The sequence below is a fragment of the Canis lupus genome, chromosome 24 (assembly GCF_003254725.2).
Source record: "Canis lupus dingo isolate Sandy chromosome 24, ASM325472v2, whole genome shotgun sequence".
NCBI classification, from domain to species: Eukaryota; Metazoa; Chordata; class Mammalia; order Carnivora; family Canidae; genus Canis; species Canis lupus.
The window spans coordinates 9,363,923-9,385,941 of record NC_064266.1 but is presented as its reverse complement, the minus strand read 5'-3'; the positions used below and the strand labels follow the sequence as shown (position 1 = coordinate 9,385,941).

General features: G+C 36.6%; 2 protein-coding genes across 7 annotated transcripts in view; one reads left to right on the top strand and one right to left on the bottom strand.

The window, feature by feature from the left end:
- TASP1 (taspase 1) overlaps positions 1–22,019 on the bottom strand; it is a 315,133-nt gene that overhangs the window by 65,106 nt on the left and 228,008 nt on the right. The gene's annotated exons all lie outside the window — the stretch shown is intronic.
- The window catches only part of NDUFAF5 (NADH:ubiquinone oxidoreductase complex assembly factor 5), a 424,603-nt gene continuing 419,675 nt past the window's right edge, over positions 17,092–22,019 (top strand). Inside the window, exon 1 of the mRNA XM_049100436.1 lies at positions 17,092–17,095. The gene's annotated coding sequence lies outside the window, so the exon portion shown is untranslated. The remainder of the gene's footprint in view (positions 17,096–22,019) is intronic.

Below are 22,019 nucleotides of genomic sequence, written 5' to 3'. Positions count from 1 at the left end.
TGCTAAGGGTTTGTATATATCTGCTCACTATATAACTAATCTAAGGACTCAAAAGCAGTGAACATGTTTGGGTGCTAAAGAGAAAACCAAAATGGTAGAAAACTAGCAAACTGCCTTCTAAGAACATGTACCATGGTAGGGAAGACAAGCACTCTAAGGGTTAGAATACTTCAAGGTGTGTTTTCTATCACCACCAAGCAATTAACTCTACTCTGCTGATATTGATCAGGGGTCCTACAGCTGAACTCAATTCTGACACTGTCTACCAGGACATAGTGTCAGACTCTATAGGCTAAGGGCTCAGTCCCACAAGACTGTTCCTCCTTCCCAATCCAGATGCCAATCCCAAATCCAGACTGCCACTTGACCTACCTACAATAAATAGGAGGTTCCCATACCTCTCTTCAATTTTGCTCATTTTCTAGAATGACTCACAGAACTCAAGAAAACAGTTTACTTATTCAATTACTGGTTTATTGTAAAAGTATATAATTCAGGAGCAGCCAGATGGAAGAGATGCATAAGGCAAGGTAGCTGGGAAGCAGTTCAGAGCTTCCATGCCTTCTCCAAACATGCCATTGTCCCAGCACCTCCACAAGTTCACCAACTCCAGCCTACTGGGGTTTTTTGGAGGCTTTGCTACATGGGCATGACTGATTAAATCACTGGCTAGTGGTGACTGAGCTCAATCTCCAGCCCGTTACTTTCCCTGGACACTGGGGGATCGGCCTGAAAGTTCCAACTCTTAATCACATGGTTGGCTCCCTGGCAACCAACCCTCCTCTTTAGGTTACCTTGGAGTTTTCTGAAAGTTGCCTCATTAACATAAACTCAGGTGCAGTTGAAAGGGGCTTGTTATGAACAATGAGACACCCATTTCACCTTTATGGATATACCTCGATTTTAGGAACTGAGGACAAAAGACCAAATATTATAACAAGATATGATCCCACTGCTCTTAAGTGCTTACACTATTCCAAGGCTTTTTAAGTCGTGAGTCAGGGACCAAATATATATTTCTTATGATAAATCACAATATTACAGATATCCAAACACAAATGCCATAGAATCAGGAGTGAAAACATGGATGTGGATCAAAGAATTGAGGACGACATTCCAGAGGCCTTGGCACTGGAAGTCAAGTAGAGCAGGAGGGCAGAGGGACACAAAAATGACATGTTGGACCTTAGTGAAGGAGAGGTGACAGGTTTATGTGGTTTGAGCCACATAGTTTTCCCAAGTTTTAAAAATAGAAAGTATTTTAAAATAGAGAAGCTGTACAAAAGCATTCTGATTCCTAGCTTCCCTTGAAAAATTTGACAACCCTTGCATTCCTTCACTGGGATGAAGTGGAGTTACCTTCTTAAAGTACATTTTTTTCTCAAGAATTTTTCTACAGGCAGGGCTGTGTCTTCCTGTGGTGTGTCCAGAAGGCACCCAATATTTGGTGATCCGTTTTCCACGGGTTTGGTCCACTGGGTTCAGGTGGTGGCAGCCTGATCCCTCCATATAAAATTCCCACATCAACCTTTTGTCCGATGATTTTAGCAGCCACTGATAATCATTGCTTAGACCCTTTATTTCATGAAGGAGTTCCCAAAGGGTGATTTCCTCACTGTCACTCTACCTCAAGAGCTGAAATTCTTCTATGAAGAACTTTCTCTCATCAACTTTTTGATATTCCAAAACAAAGTTTACATAAGAAAGGAAAGATAAATACTTGATTTTTCCAAAGCCTTTTCAGGGTGCAAATAATAAGCCTTCAAAAACAGCCAATCATTCTCCCCATCATTTTCTGTGATGTTAAGAAACCAGTTTTTTTAGGAGAAAGGTGGTAAGAGATTAGAGGGAACATAGTTGGGGGTGGGGAAAAGTGATGGAAAGAGAAGGTGCAGCCTTTTTCTTCTTCATTCCTATCAGCTAAAGGCCAATTCTTCTATATTTTATAATAACGAAAGAGAGAGAGAGACAGAAACAAAAGAATTGCAAGAGCTACTTTCAAACTGGCGATGTGAAAGAAACTGCATATCTGTTTGGACTGGCTTGCTAGCTCTGTTCTGGACTAATTTGTACATTCATCTGTTTTAAGTCAAATATAGTACCTAGTAGAATGAATTAGCTCCTGGACTGGCATAAGTACTACTGTCAGTTAATATGGTAAAATTTGATCAAGGTCAATTTGATTATTTAGCAGAAAGTTCCTTCATCAAAGTGAACTGGGTGTTAAGATAGTATATGAGTCTGCTAAGGCCTCAGGCTGGGTGGCTTAAACAACATTAATTCATTTTCTCACAGATCAAGGTTTGATTTTTTCGAGGCCTCTCTCCTTGGCATACAGATGGTCTCTTTTCCATCAGTTATCCCTAGTGTCTCTTTCTCTTCTGCTAAGGACCTGAGTCCTACTGAGTTAGGGCCCCACCCTGTTCATTTACCTTAATCATCTCTTTAAAGGCCCTATCTCCACATGCAGTCACATTCAGGGTTAAGGATTCAAGATCGGAATTTGGGGGCTAGAGAAGGGGGAGAAAGACACAACTCAGTCCATAATAGGACCAGTCCCTAACAGATACAGATCTCAGAGTGATATGGAGTGAAATCCAGCAACGCCCATATATTCTGGTTCCTTTAGTTCTCGGAGCGGAACTCCTCCTCTTCCCACTTTGCTTGGTCCTTTCTCTTTCTCCACTTGCCTCCTTGCTGTTACTCAACCACACAGCACACCCTAGCTTGAAGGCCATTACAGATGCTGTGCCCACATGCCCAGAAAGCTCTTCCATCCAATATCCCTGTGGCTCGCTTATTCAATCCTGCCAGATCTGAACTCCAAAGCCACCTTTTCAAGAAGGTTTAACCTGGCCACTGGCCCTGAATCTCACTACCATCACTCTCTCTGCCTCAAGGCTTCCTATGTCCTTACTACTATCTAACCAGTCATATATTTTGCTCCTTTATCTTATTCATTCCTTGTCTCCCCTGATGGGACAAAAACTCTGTGAAGACAGGAAGTTTATCTGCTTGCTCACTGCTTTTTCCTCAGTTCCTAAAAGAGAGTCTGGTATATGGCAGGGGTTCAATATATCTGATAAACAAAGGATTTTATTTTATTTATTTTTTAAAGATTTTATTTATTTATTTCTGAGAATACACAGAGAGGAGAGAGAGAAGCAGAGACACAGGCAGAGGGAGAAGCAGGCGCCATGCAAGGAGCCTGACATGGGACTTGATCCCTGTCTCCAGGATCAGGCCCTGGGCCGAAGGCGGCACTAAACCGCTTGAGCCACCCGGGCTGCCCCAAATAAAGGATTTTAAATAAATGATAGTTGGGAAACAAAAGTGCAAATTGCAAATTAGACATTTTATATTTCTTGATTTTACATTTTATAGTTTTTGATTATAGTTTATGTAATAAACCTTTAGTGAAATTTGAATAAATGAAACAATCAAAATGATATTGAAGTTGTGGACCTTAAAAAAAAGTCTGAAAACAAAAGTCTGCACATTTCCCAAGACTGACACAGTATGATCCAACAGATTCTGTTCATTCATTTACACCACAATTGCATGTCAGCACACATAGTATCCTCTTTTAGAGAGAGATCATTGCAAACATCAGCTACTAGATAGTGGTCAAGTGGGGACTGTGTGCTTTGTGTGTCTCTTATGTTAGGCCACATTAATAAAATTTTGATGAAGTCAGCAAGACAAAGAATATGGAAAACACTACGGTTTGCATGAGCATTTTTCCTTCTGGAAAGCAGGACTCTAGCCTGGCTAGTGAGACATCAGTGCCTCCAGCTAAATCTTATGTTATCATGAGCATTTGAAGGGACAGATACTCTTTTTCCCTAACATCTTCCCTTCTCCTGTTAGTTCTGCCTTACTTTTCAAACCGTTGAGTCCTTGGTAACTTATATTTTTCCACCCATTAATGGTGTCACATGAACTTTCTTTTTTCCTTTTTAAAGATTTTATTCATTTATTTGAGACAGGGAAGGGAGAGAGAGAGAATGAGCAGGGAGGAGAGGCAGAGGGAGAGGGAGAAACAGACTCCCTGCTGAGAGGGAAGCCTGATGTGGGGCTAGCTCCCAGGCATCAGAGATCATGACCTGCGCAGATGTTTAACCAACTGAGCCACCCAGGCACTCCTCACATGAACTTTCTTAATATACTATGGAATAATCTGTATATTTTAAAGGATAAAGATCCATTTAGCTACAGGCTAGGTCTGTCTTCTATATTTATTACTATGTTACTTAGGGCATGTAAATTTGGTACTGTGAGGTGGCTCTGTTGGCTGAGCATATCTTATGTCTTTACATAGTAAATTCTTACCTCATGTGATAATAGTCGCTCTGTGCTTTCTTTTATTGGCACAAATATGATAGACCTTAAATGACCGATTCCAGGGAGAAGGGCAGAGGAAGTGTGTCTGGTTAGTTTTTATTGCTTTGTTTCTATTATGGGCATTTCTCCCCCCTTAATGAGTGAGTCAGGACACACCACCACCCCCATCCTTTTCCCAGAAGTTCCCTGCCCACTGGTTTCAAGAGCTGTCTTTCAAGGTGATATAACTTGTGAATAAGTATATTCTAAGCCTTCTTTGTGTGTGGCATTAAACCTTGGAATGTAGTTTACTACTCTAAAAATAGTTTGGTCTTTAGACTTCATCCTGAAAGCAGATGTCCTCAAGTAGTTGACAGTGTTACATGAACCTGCTTAATACAGTCCAGAATAATGTGTATATTTTACAGAACAAAACCCCATTTACCTACAGGTCTTAAAATCTGGGTGCTCACTTCCTAAACCTCTGTGATAGTGGGCAAGTCAGTGAAGTCTGAGTTATAAAATGAAGACTTCAGATTAGATTATCTCTAGAGTAGCCAGCCCCTCAAGTTTTAACATTCTCTGATGCTGACTTCATTTAGCTTGCATATACATTGTTAATGAGTTCAAAAACAAGTGTGTTACTTCTATTCCATCATTGTCTTAAACTAAAAGTAATAAATAGGCCAAAGCAATTTCAAGATGGAATTCCGAAGTTCAACCTAACAAATCAAGAAATATCAACAGGATGAGGAATTAATACCATATGTTAGTCATTTTACCGTATGTCACCCTACCTTGTTCTCCACATTTCAAACAAGGATGCCCTGAAAGATCCAATGATGAATATGGACAAATCACAAAGACGGTATTATAGTGAATTTCATTGTTAGTACTGAAACAAGGCTACATAAAGGGAAAAATTCTATTGTTCTCACATATAAATATCACGTCCAAGGAGCCTTAAAATGCCGTCTGATGAGAACAGCATGTTGTTCCAGTCTCAAGGCAACTTTTGTTACTTCTTTTACCATGCAGAAGACACCACACTTCACAGGCAACATCAGACAAGACTGCCCTCCTATTTTTAACTTAAAAGCCCTGTGAAGGCATCCACATAAATATGGCAGGTCCCATAGTACCTATTATACCATCACTCACATGGAGAATTATCATGAGTATTTCATTTCACTAAAGGTGATAAAAGCTCTCCACTATTAAGCAAATATTTATTCTGCACTTATTATGAGGGAAGAGAAGAATAAAACACACATGGATTTTGCTCTGAAGGCAATTATGTCTTTGTAAGATGCCGAAACTAGTTCTTTGTAAATCTAGTTCCTTATAACATCTTAAAAAAATACAAAGTCCCTGTATTTGTGTAATACTTTAATTTATATAGTGCTTTTGATCCTCAAAATACTATGCCAGGTAAAAAGATATATACTATACCTGTATTTCAGGTGAAAAAAAAGCAAGGCTCAGAATGGTTATGTGGTTTGCTTATAGTCACAGAAGAAGTGGAAAACTGATACTTGAATGAAAGTCTGTGGACTCCAAATTTAGGGTTCTCTTTACTGCCACAAAGCTTACCGTGAAGGATTCTAAATCTAGCTCTGTTAAGAGACACACCTCTCACCGAAGGAGGCTTATGACTGCATAGTCTCCCAGGGGGACAATAGGGCTTGCTCAAAAAAGCTATGGACACAAATTTTGCCAACAAGTTTCAGGATGATTCTGGGATTCAGAAAACTGGGTCTGAGCCTTAACTCTGCTGCTGACAAAGTAGATAGTCTCAGGACTGAGGTCACTGGCTCTCTGGGTTTCAGCCTCTTTGTCAGTAAAAAATGAAAATTTTAATTCAATTATATGTGGGGTTCTCCTCTACTTTTGTATTAGAAAGGCTCTCTAAATGTTTGAATAAATATTTTTTCAAAAAAATCCATGTCTAAATTGTCCTAAAATTTAAGTCACAGATTTTTTACTAGCTTTTCTAAGAACTAGTTAAAATCCCAATTGGTCTTGGGACTTTGTATCACCTTGTCCTTAGACCCTAATATTGAGAGGTATTCTTAGAGGGTGGTTTTATGACCACCTACTGGGACCCACTACATCAGAGTATCTGAGGTTGGGGCCCAGAAGGCTGGATTTTCACCCCACTCCCATCTCTGCAGGAGCAAAGCCTGTCCCTAGGCTATCTCTTGATGAGTAGGTGGGCAGGCAGGAAGAAAAGTCAGTGGATAAGTCATGCAGACTAAATGTAACTACATATCTGATACCATAATGCTAATGCATATATACTCAGGTTGTAAAGACCTTTTGTACCCTCTACTCTGACTTAAATTTTTCTTTACTCTTCTTTTTCAGATATTTTAAGAGGAATATGTACTATTTTTATATTAAAAATTGATTTTAAAAGAACAAATCAAAAAAATCAAAAATAATAAAAATAATAAAAAAATAAAAATAAAAAAATAAAAGAATAAATCAGGGACAGGCTCAGTGGTTGGGCAGCTGCCTTCGGCTCAGGTCATGAGCCCAGAATCCGGGATCGAGTCCCGCATCGGGCTCCTGTGAAGAGCCTGCTTCTCCCTCTGCCTATGTCTCTGCCTCTCTCTCTCTCTCTCTCTCCCTCTCTGTGTGTGTGTGTGTGTGTGTCTCTCATGAATAAATAAATAAATATTTTAAAAGAATAAATAAAAAAAATAAATCAGTATATGCCATTCCATGTATTCCACATAATCACAATTGTGTGTAAAAAACAAAAACAAAAACAAAAACAACTCACAGTTGCAAAACCAGAAGGAAATACACCAAAATGTTAACAGTAGTTAATGTGGGGTAGCTCACTGCATTCCAGAAGGATTCACTCAGGGCTATGTCTGAATTCTTTTTTCTTTCCATTATTTTCCTTCACCTTCATTATTGTGTAGTATGGTGATTTCGTGAGTGTATAATGCAGCAACACAATCTATAAATTAATCTATATCTTTGTATTACTGTTCTAGACTCATTTTGGAATGGGTAACTATGTCCCCACTCTACTCCCTAGCTTTGCTGAAAAGGAATGAAAAATAACGGTAATGGCCACAGAGGACCCAGGAACAGCACCCAGTTGAGTTGATCACTCTGTTTTCCTTGGAACACATTTTTCCCTTAGCTTCCAAGACACCATACTTACCTGGTTCTCCTCAACTTCTATGGACACAACTTTTCAGTCTCCTTTGCAGGTTCCTCCTCTTGTCACCAACTTATACACATGGGAGCTCCCCAGGAGTCAGGCCCCTTTTCTTCTATGTTCACTCCCTTGGTAATCTCAACTGGTCTTAGAGTTTTAAAAAAGCATTCATATGCTGAAACTCCCAAATCTACATCTCCAGCTTACACCTCTCTAGACGACTAAGTGGTTAGAACCTTGGGCTCCAGAGTTCAGATTGTTCAGCCTGAATCTTAGTTCCACCTCTTTGTAGCTGTGTGGCCTTAGATAAATAACTTGGTATCTCAGGTATTTCTTCTCTGAGGGGCTAATGGTGGCATGAGGTGCTGAGCTAAGAAGAGAAGGTCTAGCTGAGTCCTGCAGGCCCAGGTGTAAGAGGTTTACCTTCATTTCTGTAGGAAGAAGCTCTCGGCCACCACCAATTCCTTGGTGAAGACAACCCAGTGGCCTCTTCTTAGAGAACCTAGTAGAGAAGTCTCAACATCCTGATAATTTATACTGACTGAAAATCCAAAATGTCAGTTACAATCTTCTGGTTAGTAAGCTGCCAGATAACATAGGTTTTAGCATCACTTGAAAAGAGCATCTTGTATTTGAAAAGAAATGAAAGGTTAATGTTTAAACTATCACAAAGAGTGAAACCACTATTTGCGTAATGGACTATTTCCCGAGAATTTCAGTCGATCTGTCAGTGAGGAATTTGGGAGGGGTAAAAATAAAAACCACCAACAAATGCTTTAAAGAAAGCTCTCCTTGTCAAAACCATCCGCTTCCTGACTTCTTATTGATCTGACCCATTTAACGCCAAAAAAACTAACTGCTAAAGCATTGAGACCCAGACAGCAGCATTTCTCAAGCTGAACTCCTGCTGCATCCTGGGAGATCCTCTCTGAAAAAAAGAAGCATGGTTAAATGTCAAGGAAATGGTACAAACTTATTGCTCAACCCAGCCCATTCTTATTAGAGCTAGATAGGCATGTGAGCACTTAATGGTTCAGACATCCTTCTAAAGGGGAGCAAAGTACATGACCTCCAAATATGCCACTTTGGCATGTGGATTATTTTGAGCTGAGGGCAACTGAGACCCAGCAGAATCAAGAAAATTTTGAAACCTTTAATCACCCAAAAGAACTAAGATAGGAGGCCTGGCCAGAAAGAGAACCATTATGGCAGATAATTTTGTATCTGAAGGGCCTATCTGTAGGGCAGGGCAAACATCTAATTACCAAACATCTTCTCTTCTTACTCTGAATTACTCTCCTCCCCTAGGAAGCCTCAGGCCCCTATACCATTCCTTATCTCAGGATTCTATACAAGCTTCAACTGACTCACTTGTCCTGTGTCTCCATGTTTTTTATGGAGCTCCTATATGTATGTAATTAAATTTGCTTTTCTCCTGTTAACCTGGTTTATGTCAATTTAATGAGTAGACCAGCCAAAGGAACCTAGAAGAACAGAGAAAAAAAATTTTCCTCCTCTACATTTCAATAAAGAATTCTCTGTGGCTCTTGAAGGTATCTTATCCCAAATGTTAATGAATGCCTTCCTTTAATACCAGCCACACTCAAACTACTATAAAGAGTGTGCTTTTATTTTGCTTTAATGCTGAAATCTCAGCTCCTTTTGCTGGTTCTTCCTCACCTCACCAACCACTAAATGTTGGGGAACCTCCAGGCTCAATAGTTGGACAACTTTTTCTCTGCCCATTTTATAGAAATATATCTGTGAAATGTTTTGGACAGAAAGTGACACATCTGGTTGCACTGGAGAAAGAGGAAAGAATAAACTCTCCAGACCTACCTCTTCCTCCAGTTCTCATTCCATTTCTTTACATCTATTTACAGCAAAGTTCTTCAAAAGGCTTGTCTATACTTGTTACCTCATTTTTTCCCCCTTCCTTTCTAGAAATGCTCTACAATCAGGTTTTTGCTTTGGCCACTCCAGTGAAATAGCTCCTATCAAGGTAACCAATACATTCCAATGCTAAATCCAATGATGTGTCCTCAGACCCTATTTCATGGTACTAGACTACTGCGTCTGATAAAGTTGGTCCCCCTCTTCTCCTTGAAGTATGTTCTTTCCTTGGTTTCTAAAACAGCACAGTCATGCTGTTCTCCACCAACTTCTATGGCCATTTCACAGTCTTCTTTGCTGGCTCCTCATTTCCCAAACTTATAAACATGAGAGATCCTCAGGCCTCTTTTCTCCTGTCTGTGTTCACTAACTTGGTGATCTCATTCAGCCTTCTAGTTTTAAAAAGCATTTATATGCTGAGATTCCCAAGTATATATCTCCAGCTTAGTCCTCTCTCCTGACACATTCATCCGACTATCTACTGGGCATTTCCACTCAATGCCTTATAGGCATCTCTATATTAACATTCCCCCTCATTCCCTTCAAGCCTAGTAAAGGGAAACTCCACCCTTCCAACTGTTCAGGCCAAACTCTTAGAAGTCATTATTGCCTTCTCTATTTCCCTCATATCTTTTTTTTAAATTTTTATTTATTTATTTATTTATGATAGTCACAGAGAGAGAGAGAGAGAGAGAGGCAGAGACACAGGCAGAGGGAGAAGCAGGCTCCATGCACAGGGAGCCTGATGTGGGATTCAATCCTGGGTCTCCAGGATCGCGCCCTGGGCCAAAGGCAGGCGCCAAACCGCTGCGCCACCCAGGGATCCCTATTTCCCTCATATCTTTATCCAATCCATCAGCAAATCCCATTTGTTCTACCTTAAAACACACAAAAAAGTCAACTGATTCTCACCATTTGCACTAGAACTAACACTACAGTCCAAGTCATTATCATCATTGTGAGTGGCAACAACCTTCCACTCTGTCTTCCCTTCATAGCTGGAGTCATCTCTTAAAATATAAATCAGATCACGTCACACCTGGGCTAGTGAGCAACATGATGCTAGTGGGTTTCCAATGGCTCTCATCTCAGAGAAAAAGCCCAAATCCTGACAATGACCAATATGAACTTATGCGATCTGGTCCCCCACTGCATTCTAACCCACTAACACTGGCCTTCTCACTGATCCCCCAACATACTAGGAATACTCCTACTTAAGGGCCTTTGCACTTGCTGTTCTTTATGCCTGGAATGTTCTTGCCTTGCTCCCATAAATCTTACAAGACATATGTCTTGGAACAGTTGTCTTGAAACTCAAACGTCACCTCTTCAGTGAGACCTAACTAACACTGGAACCTTCCTACTTCCTAAAACCCTTCCCAGTTTCATGTTTCTTTTTAGCACTTATCACAAACATAGTATATGCCTTACTTATCTTGTTTATTATTTCCCCCACTGGCATGTAAGTCTACAAGCACAGGGATTCTTGGCTTCTGTCTTGACTCTTACGTCCTCAGAGAAGTATCTGAATATAAAAGGCACTCCATACCGTTTGTTTGATAAATACTTCATTTGAAAAAATGAGTTTCTGTGTTTTATCAAAACTCTATTCCTAGTTAAACTGAATTTTTTAAATAGCTACAATCTCAAAGCCAAAGAATTAGGGCTTCCTTCCTAGCCAGTCACTGTTAGCCACTATAATAGATCCTTTAGTAGCTCTACTACTGGTTAACTGAGGTTAAGAAAAAATGTATTTTTGTCACCTTTGATGGTGAAGATGTTCTAAATTGTACTTATTTCTTTTTTGTGTGCCAAATATGTTTACTGAACAAAAACATTGAAAAAAATGCTATATTCAGGAATTTGTTGTATCTAAGAGGTTATCACATTAAAGACCAAGTCTTCCTAGCTAACTATATGGCATTGGAAATGTGCAGAGAGATCACTGGGGCTTATTACTAACTGCCTATTAAGAGCTTGTTTTTTTAAAAAAAAAAAAAAAAAGAAAGAAAGAAAAGAAAAAAGCTTGTTTTGCCAAGATATTCCATTGTTATCCTTAAAATACATAACATAAATAATTTTAATGGAGCAGTATAGTTGACAATTCTAACTATTCAAAATTTTACCATAATATTCATAAGAACTATCAATGGAAGAAATGAGGGGGTCATTCAGTTTTTCATCTGTTACAGGAAAGGCATTTAAAACAATATTAATTTTCTATTTCAAGTGAAGAAAAGCTGATTCCAAGTACTTTGAGCATCTCTTAATAGCAAATTGTCAACTAATCTTCATCCAAAATTTTATACCTTCAACAATACAGCAGACAGTATAGTCCAAACATGTATAGTATAGTGATGACAGCTCAAGAGCATAAAAGTCAATAATCAGTACCTATCACTTATTGCATCCAGCAGTATTTGAAAGGAATGTAAATAGAGAGAATAGCTCAACCATATCCAAATGTCTCCGTTAGTTATTACTAAACTGTTAAGCTTTCACCAATTTATAGCATGCTTTATTTACCGGACATAAAAGTCATACATTGCAACCAGCATAAAAGATTTTAATCCCTAGGATTAGATTGGACCCTCCGAGATGAAGGTTTTTAAAAAGGCAGAATCCATATTTTTTTTAATGCATGGTACTGAAATGAAAATGTATTCTAACAGACTTTGCTTAGGGATCAAAATCAACAATATCGATCAATCTCAAATGCCTGTGAGGCCAGCCAATGTAGGACTGTCAAAGTGGAGTGGCAGGCCCCACCAGTAGGATGACTACCAGTGTTGCCAAATCTGCTCTTAGAAGATAAATCAGAAGAAAAAAACTTCATATTTTTATGGAAAATTTAAAATGTTTAACTCCTGTGTAAAAATGTTATGGAAAATTTGGATTTTGTGCAAACTTAAAATTTTTTATGTAAAAATTTTCAATTATTTAAAAAAGCTGATCTGCTGATGAATCCAACTTTTGATCTCAAATCTGGAGGTTACTGGGAAGGAGAGACAGTGGGGACAAATGTGTCCAAACAACACTCTCTGGGCTCAAAGTTCTACCCTGAACCTTGACAAGAAATCATTCACTAAATATGTAACTATGGAAAGCCTACATATGCTGTCTGGGGTGGTCATTAGCACCTCCCATATACTATATCCTTGGTAGATCCAGCTCCTGTCACTCACCAATTTAATAAAATAATGTGATGAAATTTCTTATAAAATAAATTGGTGATACTGAATATTTATAATCATAGAAACCAATACTTTGTTTTGAGTTGGGAAGTTAACATGGAATAAGAATGATGCCTCAAGACACAAGAAAAATCTCAAATAAACAATTGAATTCTAACACTTAAAGGAACATTCTATAGAAAAAGAAGAACAAACAAGGCCCAAAGTTAAAAAGAGGGAAATAATAAAAATCAGAGCAGAAATAAATAAAACAAAGACAAAAAAGAAAAAAGAATATATCAATGAGAACAAGAACTGGTTCTTTGAAACGATAAATAAAATTAATAAACCTTTAGTCAGACTCACCAAAAAGAGAAAGAATTCTCAAATAAGTAAAATCATAAAAGAAAGAGAACTTATAGCTGACACCACAGAAACATAAAAAATTATGATATTACCATATAAAACTATATGCCAAAAAATTGGATGACCTAGAAGAAATGGATAAATTTCTTGAAACTTACAATCTTCTGGGACTGAATCAGGAAGAAAGAGAATATCTGAAGAGATGAATTACTAGTAACAAATCTAAATCAGTAACCATAAATCCCCAATAAATGAAAGTCCAAGACAAGATGGCTTCACAAGTGAATTCTACCAGACATTTAAACAAGAGTTAATACCTTTTCTTTTCAAATTATTCCAAAAAAACAAACAAACAAAAAATAAAAAAACAGAAGAGGAAGGAATGCTTCCAAATTCTTTCTGAGGCCAGTACAGTATTACTCCTATATCAAAACCAGGTAAAGACACCACAAAAAAAAGAAAATTAAAGGCCAATATCCCTGATGAACATAGATATAAAAATCTTCAACAAAATATTAGTAAACCAAATTCAAAAATATTCATCAAAATCAAATGGGATTTATTCTAGGAATGCAAGGATGATTCAGTATAAACAAATCAATGTGATATATCACATCAACAAAATGAAGGATAAAATCATATGACCATCTCAATAGATGCAGACAAAGCATTTGACAAAATTTAACATCCATTCATTATAAAAACTCTCAACAAAGTGGGTACAGAAGGAACGTACTTGACATAATAAAGGTTATATCTGACAAATCTATAGCTAACATCATATGCAATAGTAAAAGCTGAAAGCTTTTTCTCTAAGATATGAACAAGACAAGGATGTGACTCCCACCACTTTTATTCAACATAGTTCAGGAACTCCTAGTTATAGCAATCAGACAAGATGACAGAAATGAAAGTCATCCAAATTAGTAAAGAAGAAGTAAAACTGTGACTATTTGCAGATGACATGATACAATATATATAGAAAATCCTAAAGACACTACTAAAACACTACTAGATCCGATAAATGAATTGAGTAAAGTTTCAGGATACAAAATCAATATACAGACATCTGTTGAGTTTCTATACACTAATAACAATATAATAGAAAGGGAAATAAAGAAAACAACCCCATTTACAATTGCATGAAAGAGAATAAAATACTAGGAATAAATTTAACCAAGAAGTGAAAGACTTTTGTAGTAGTCAAGAGTGATAACATATTTTAAAACATCCCTTCTGGTTAAAATAGCTATGGTAAAATAGTGAACAGTATTGTAATAATGTTACATAGTGACAGATGATAGCTATACTTGTGGGAAACATAGCATAATATATATAGAAACTAAATAACTATATTGTACACCTGGAACTATTGTAACATTGTGTATTAACTATACCAAAACAACAAAAGTTAACAAAAAAATTGAAAGACCTATATTCTGAAAACTAAGACACTGATGAAAGAAATAAAAGGTGACACAAGTAAATGAAAAGATATACCACACTTATCTCATGGACTGAAACAATACGGTTAAAATGTGCATACTACCCAAAGCAATCTACATATTCAATGCACTCCTTATCAAAGTACCAACAGTGTTTTTCACAGACCTAGAGCAAAAAAAAAAAAAAAAAAAAAAAAAAAATCCTGAAATTGTATGGAACCACAAAAGACGCTAAATAGCCACACCAATCTTTAAAAAGAACAAAGATGGAGGTATAGTAATCCTAGACTTCAACACTTACTACAAAAATAATCAAAACAATATAGTATTGGCACAAAAACAGACACATAGATCAATGGAACAGACTTGAGAACCCAGAAATAAATGCAAACATATAAGGTCAATTAATCTACAACAATGGAGACAGGAATACAATGGAGAAAAGATCATTTCTTCAATAAATAGCACTGGAAAAACTATAAACAGCTTAATGCAAAGGAAGAAAAATGGACCACTTTCTCATACCATACTAAAAACAAACTCAGTGTGGATTAAAGACCTAAATTTAAGGCCTGAAACCACAATATTCCTAAAAGAAAACATAGGCAGTAATCTCTTGGACATTAAGCTTAGCAATATTCTTCTGAAGTGTCTCCTCAAGCAAGCAAAACAAAAACAAACATAAACAATTGAGACCTTACATCAAACTAAAAAGCTTTTTGCACAATGAAGTATACCATCAACAAGACAAAAAGGCAACCCATTGAATGGGAGAGAATATTTGCAAATGGTATATACAATACTCAGTTAATATACAAAATATATAAAGAACTTCTGGGCAACTGGAAGGCTCAGTCAGTTAAGTGTCTGACTCTTGGTTTCAGCTGTCATGATTCGTAGTTGCTGGGATCGAGCCCCACGTTGGGCTCGTTGCTCAGCATGGAGTCTACTTCACATTATTTCTCCCTCTCACTCTCTCAAATAAATAAATCTTTATATATGTGTATGTGTGTGTGTTTATATATATATATATGTACACTTATTTATTTATTTAAATATATAAATAAATAAATATATATATATATCTACAACTCAACATTAAAAAGAAAAAATTAAAAAGAAATAATCCAATCAAAAAATGAGCAGAACTGAATAGACATTCTTCTAGAGAAGACATAAAAATTTAATTACACAATAATACACTAATACTGGGAGACTTTAACATGGCACTTTCTGCAAATGACAGATAATCTAAGCACAACATCTCCAAAGAAACAAAAGCTTTAAATGATGCACTGGACCAGATGGATTTCACAGATATTTACAGAACTTTACATCCAAACGCGACTGAATACACATTCTTCTCAAGTGTACATGGAACTTTCTCCAGAATAGACCACATACTGGGTCATGAATCAGGTCTTAACTGATACCAAAAGACTGGGATTGTCCCCTGCATATTTTCCGACCATAATGTTTTGAAACTTGAATGTAATCACAAGAAGAAATTTGGAAGAAACTCAAACATGTGGAGGTTAAAGACCATCCTGCTAAAAGATGAAAGGGTCAACCGGGAAATTAGAGAAGAATTAAAAAGATTCATGGAAACTATTGAAAATGAAGATACAACTGTTCAAAATCTTTGGGATACAGCAAAACCAGTCCTAAGAGGAAAATACATCGCAATAGAAACATCCCTCAAAAAATTGTAAAAAACTCAAATACACAAGCTAACCTTGCACCTGAAGGAACTGGAGAAAGAACAGCAAGTAAAACCTACATGAAGCAGAAGAAGAAAGGTAATAAATATTCGAGCAGAACTCAATGAAATAGAGACCAGAAGAACTGTAGAACAGATCAACAAAACCAGGAGTTGGTTCTTTGAAAGAATTAATAAGATAGATAAACCATTAGCTAGCCTTGTTAAAAACAAAAGGGAAAAGACTCAAATTAATAAAATCACGAATGAAAAAGGAGAGATCACCACCAATACCACGGAAATGCAAACGATTTTAAAAACGTATTATGAGCAGCTATACGCCAATATATTAGGCAGCCTAGAAGAAATGAATGCATTTCTGGAAAACCACAAACTACCAAAACTGGAACAGGAAGTAATAGAAAACCTGAACGGGCCAATAACCAGGGAGGAAATTGAAGCAGTCATCAAAAACCTCCCAAGACACAAAAGTCCAGGGCCAGATGGCTTCCCAGGGGAATTCTATCAAACTTTTAAAGAAGAAAAAATACCTATTCTACTAAAGCTGTTCTGAAAGATAGAAAGGGATGGAATACTTCCAAACTCATTTTATGAGATCACCAACACCTTAATTCCAAAAGCAGACAGAGACCCCACCGAAATGGAGAATTATAGACCAATATCCCTGATGAACACAGATGCAAAAATCCTCAACAAGATACTAGCCAATAGGATCCAACAGTACATTAAGAAGATGATTCACCATGACCAAGTGGGATTTATCACCAGGAGGCACGTATACAATGGAATATTACTCAGCCATTAGAAATGATGAATATCTACCATTTGCTTCAACATGGATAGAACTGGAGGATATTATGCTGAGTGAAGTAAGTCAATCAGAGAAGGACAAACATTATATGGTCTCATTCATTTGGGGAATATAAAAAATAGTGAAAGGGCATAAAGGGGAAAGGAGAGAAAATGAGTGGGAAATATCAGTGAGGGTGACATAACCTGAGAGACTCCTAACTCTGGGAAATGAACAAGGGGTAGTGGAAAGTGAGGTGGGCGGGGGGTTGGGGTGACTGGGTGACCAGCACTGAGGGGGGCACTTGATGGGATGAGCACTGGGTGCTATAGGTTGGCAAATCGAACTCCAATTAAAACATATACAAAAAAAACAAAAAACAAAAAACAAAAAACAAAAAAACGACTACATACAAATGGCCAGCAGACACATGAAAAGATGTTCAACATCACTAATCATTAGGGAAATTCAAATCAAAACCACAACGAGATATCACCTCTCACAATGGCTAATATCAAAAAGACAAGAAATAAAAAGTCTTGATTAGGATGTGGAGAAGAGAACCCTCATGTACTACTGCTGAGAATGTAAATTGGTATAGCCAACTATGTAAAAACAGGATAGAGGTTCCTCAAAAAATTGAAAATAGAAGTACCATACTATTCAGTAATTCCACTTGTATGTATTTATGTAAAGGAAACAAAAACACCCTTTGTTTATCATGGTATGATTTATAATAGCCAAGAAATGGAAGCAACCTAAGTGTTCATCGATAGATGAATGGATAAAGATACACACACACACACACACACACACACACAGGAATATTACTTAGCCACATAAAAAGAATGAAGTTTTGCTATCCACAACAACTTGAATGGATCTACAGGGTATTATGGGTATCATGCTAAGTGAAATAAGCCAGACAAATATCCTATGATTTCACTCACATGTGCAATCTAAAAAACAAAACAAATGAATAAGTAACAATGACAAAAAAGAGAGAAACAGACTCATAGAGAATAAACTGGTGATTGCCATAAAGGAAGGTGTGGGGGGGGTGCAAAAATGGGTGAAGAGAATATAGAGGTACAGACTGCCAGTTACAAAATGTCATGGGGATGAAAAGTACAGCATAGAGAGCACAGTCAATAATACTGTAATATACTGATCATACACATTTCATAATATACAAAATTGCTGAATTACTATATGGTACACCTAAAACTAATTTAATATTATACATCAACTATATCACCATTATAAATTTTCAAAAAACAAGAAAAAATTCCTTTCATCATTTGTCCTCTGCTTTATAACCAAAAGAAAGAAAACAGCATTCTGCAATCATTACTCACTGTGGGTAATGAGGGCAATCATTCTTAAGACAGTTGTCTCAGTTACATGCCATGGTTTCATGTCCTGTGGGCAAACAGTCTGCCTTGGGAAGGTACATATTTATCTAAAATGTTAGGTACTGAAAGGTAAAAAGATAACACTAATGTTCAACTCACACTTGATGTGAACTATGTAGACTGATGACTATGTAACTATGTAAAGGTAGACAAAGCAGTGTTTTCATATTGCTATAACAACAACAACAAGAACAACAAAAGCTTATTCATTTCACCTCAACATCCAGTGTTTACAAGTCCACATAATAGACACATTTATCTTTGCAAAGATCTAACCCTACACCATGATTAAAATGAGATTTACTTAGATAAATATGGTTAATACCTCTGAGGAGATTTATGCTCTTGCCAACATGGTGAATTCTCTCCTGTTTATTCTTTTTATTGCTTTGGAGCAATGTCAATGAATCCTTTGGAAGAAATTGATGGCATAAGACTTATTAGGCAAAAATAAAATCACTGATTACTTTTAAAAATAAACTTGAGGCTGAGGAGACTTCAGTCTCAAAGTTTGTTTTTCACACATTTAGTTTTAGACAGTCTTCTCCTGTTTTCCAAAGGACTTTCTAAATAGACCTAACAGGATCCTCCTGGCAGTCTTAACAGCATGGAAAAGAAATGCAATTTTCTATATTTGAAATTCTGGGCAAGCATGAAAGGTACAAATAAAATCACTGATTATCCACTTTTTCTTGTGTTCCATAAGGGCATCTGGCAAACTTAGCTGTCTGAGATGTTTTCTCAGTACACAGCTTGTTGGTGGGACTTAATTTACCACCCTGAGGCAGTTGGCTTCCTGCCAGGGATCAGGTTCCTTCAGTTATCAGGCTCCTTCAAGATGGGGGCAGTTAAAATTTGGTTTAGACTAAGGCCAACTTGTATCTAGGTGATCTTCATAAATCTAACATATGGCCCAATAAATCCAGTGACTGGATGCCACTGGGTACTATCATGGAGCTCTTTTAAGGAATTCATGAGCAATATTCTCCTAAGGGTTCCACTGTCTAGGGCTCAGTAGAATCAGTCTTAGCCTGTATGTTCAAGGTTCACACAAGAGAAATTCAACAGTAGCTAGTAGCAACATTTTCCCCTCTTTTAAAAGAAGAATTATTCAGGTAGATGAGCTTAAGAGAAAAGCTACAAGCCAGTCTTAGAGTAAATTAAAAAAAAAAACTGAAGTTGTGATGCTATCAAGCTGGCAGATCTCTAGTCAAACTGCTTTTGGAAAGGGCATTACTGTCAGGTTAGCCTGAACCTCAGGATTGAAGGATATGTGTGCGTGTTCTTGTCACTTTAAACAGTTTTTTTGTTTTTCTGGGATTACTGAATTCACTTGTCAGTTGGTTTATATTTATGAGTTGGAGTTACATTTTGTTAAATGGAATAACCACTACCATCTCCACCAGAGATGCAGGATGAAAATCTAGGAGGTACTGCTCTTGTCATAGACAATGTAAATGGCACCTTTGGGAGTATCATTATGTAAAGAAGCCTTTGGAGCTATGCAATGTGAAGGCTCTGAAATAGTATCTACAACTTTTGCTAGCACCACCTCCTCCTACCACTACCACCACCACCATCAACCATCATTTATGTAGCTCTATTAAATACACTTCAGTTATATTATCCAACTAATTTTCAGGATGCTATGAGAGCATTACTAGTATTCTCACTTCAAATATCAGGAAACCAAGGATCAGAGTTGTAACTTGCCCCAGGTTATAAAAAAGCAGGGGCTCCAAAGTCTGGCTAACTACAAAGTCCATTCTCTTAATCATTATACCAACTGCCTCTTAAAGACAGGCCTGCTAATATCTTTCCTTGGGCTTTAAAAAAAAAATAGAGGTTTGATTCAGATTTGATAAAATGTAGAGATGTTAAGTAAATCGTTTGATGACTTTTGACCATTTTTATACCTATGAAACTGAAACCAAACCTATCCAGAAAATTTTCACACAAGCTATATTTCTATTACATCCCAAATTCCCTTGTACTTCTTTTCTTGAAGGAACAATTTTCGGATGTCTTTCATCTGGCATACTTTATATAAATTGAATAATTCACAAAGTAGTCTTTTGTGTCTGGCTGTATTCATTCAATGTAATGTTTTTAGTTTATCTGTTTAAAGGTATAGAAAAGAATTTATTTAGCTTGTGAGGATTTACTTTCACAATGGTACAAACTCTTGGCACTGAAGACCTTCATAAAGTTTTATAAATTGCTTTAATTAGGTAAATATCTAGGTTGATATTATGAGGCTGTCAGATATTGTTAGAAAAAGTTAATAGTCACCAGGATTTGCATACATAATCCCATAATGATAAAATAAACCAAAGAACATGACTTTTAATACCTCTCAAAACAAAAAAAAAATAAAAAATAAAAAAAAAAAAAAATACCTCTCAAAACAATAAACTTCATCAAACATTTATTCTGAGGACATAGCACCTGATCTCTGAATTTTTTTTTTCATTTTGTACTTTCTGACATTTTCCCTGAATATAGGTTATAAATAGTCTTTCTCATTCTCTCTCCAGTCTCAATAACCCAAAGTCCCTTGTTTTACTTTGGTTATACTATTATCATTTAGAGAATAAACATTTACATAGCAAATTATACGTGTGAATGAAAAAAATGTTAAAGGATTACAAATAATAGGGTAATTATTTCACTGATCCTCATCCAATTTCAGAAAGATTATTTCCCTAAAGCAGCAATTCTGTCTGATAAAACTCTTCCCATTTCTAAACACGGTGAGAAAAAGTGAAATTATGGAAAACTTATGATAGGTTATTAGACATTGTGTGCTTTAACAGTTCAACACTGGCAATACTTGATAATCAGGAGTAAACTCCTAGACTTAATATTTTAAAATGTATACTTTAATAAATATAAAGTACATAAACAATTAGGTAAGCTTGTTGAAGAAGCTGACCAAAATAAATTAGAAGGTACTGGTACCCATCTACATTTTCTGTCTTTCATTTTTTACAGATTATTTTATTAAGGTGGTTGAATGTACACTATATTTTTTGTCATTTTGCAAGTCCTTTACTGTGAAGACAATTCTTTTATCTCGTAACAATAACAGCAGCCACATTACTAGTGATTATTCCAGACTGCCACGTTGGATACATTCAATTTCTTCTTCTTCTTCTTTTTTTTTTTCATTCAATTTCTTCTTAAGACACAAGTTTCCATCTGAATTTCTGAGGCAATGTTTTTATAAATCCTGCAGTGTCTTATGAACCCTGCTACATCAGCAACATCAGCAAATCTGGTGACTTATTTCTTTAGAATGTTGTGCAATTGCAGAAGAGAGAGTGGTATTCCTATTGATCCCAAAGCTTCTGATATTATTGGGTTTCACCAAAGACTGCCTTTATTATAGTAGTTTTTGGGGAGTCTCAAAATCAGTTAAGATTTCTAACTTTGGTATTTTTTAAAGTTGATTTTTACAATTCTATGTCCTTTGCATTTCCATAGAAATTTTGAAATCAGCTTGTCAATTTCTTATTTTAAAAACTACAGGTATTTTTATTGGGGTTATTTTGAACCTATGGATGAATCTGGAAAGAATGGATATCTTAACGTTACTGAGTCTCAATCTGTGAACATGTATATTTCTCCATTTACTTAGGTTTTCTTTTATTTCTCTTAGCAAGGCTTTGTAGTTTTCAAAGGACAGGTCTTGCACATCATTTGTAGAATCATTC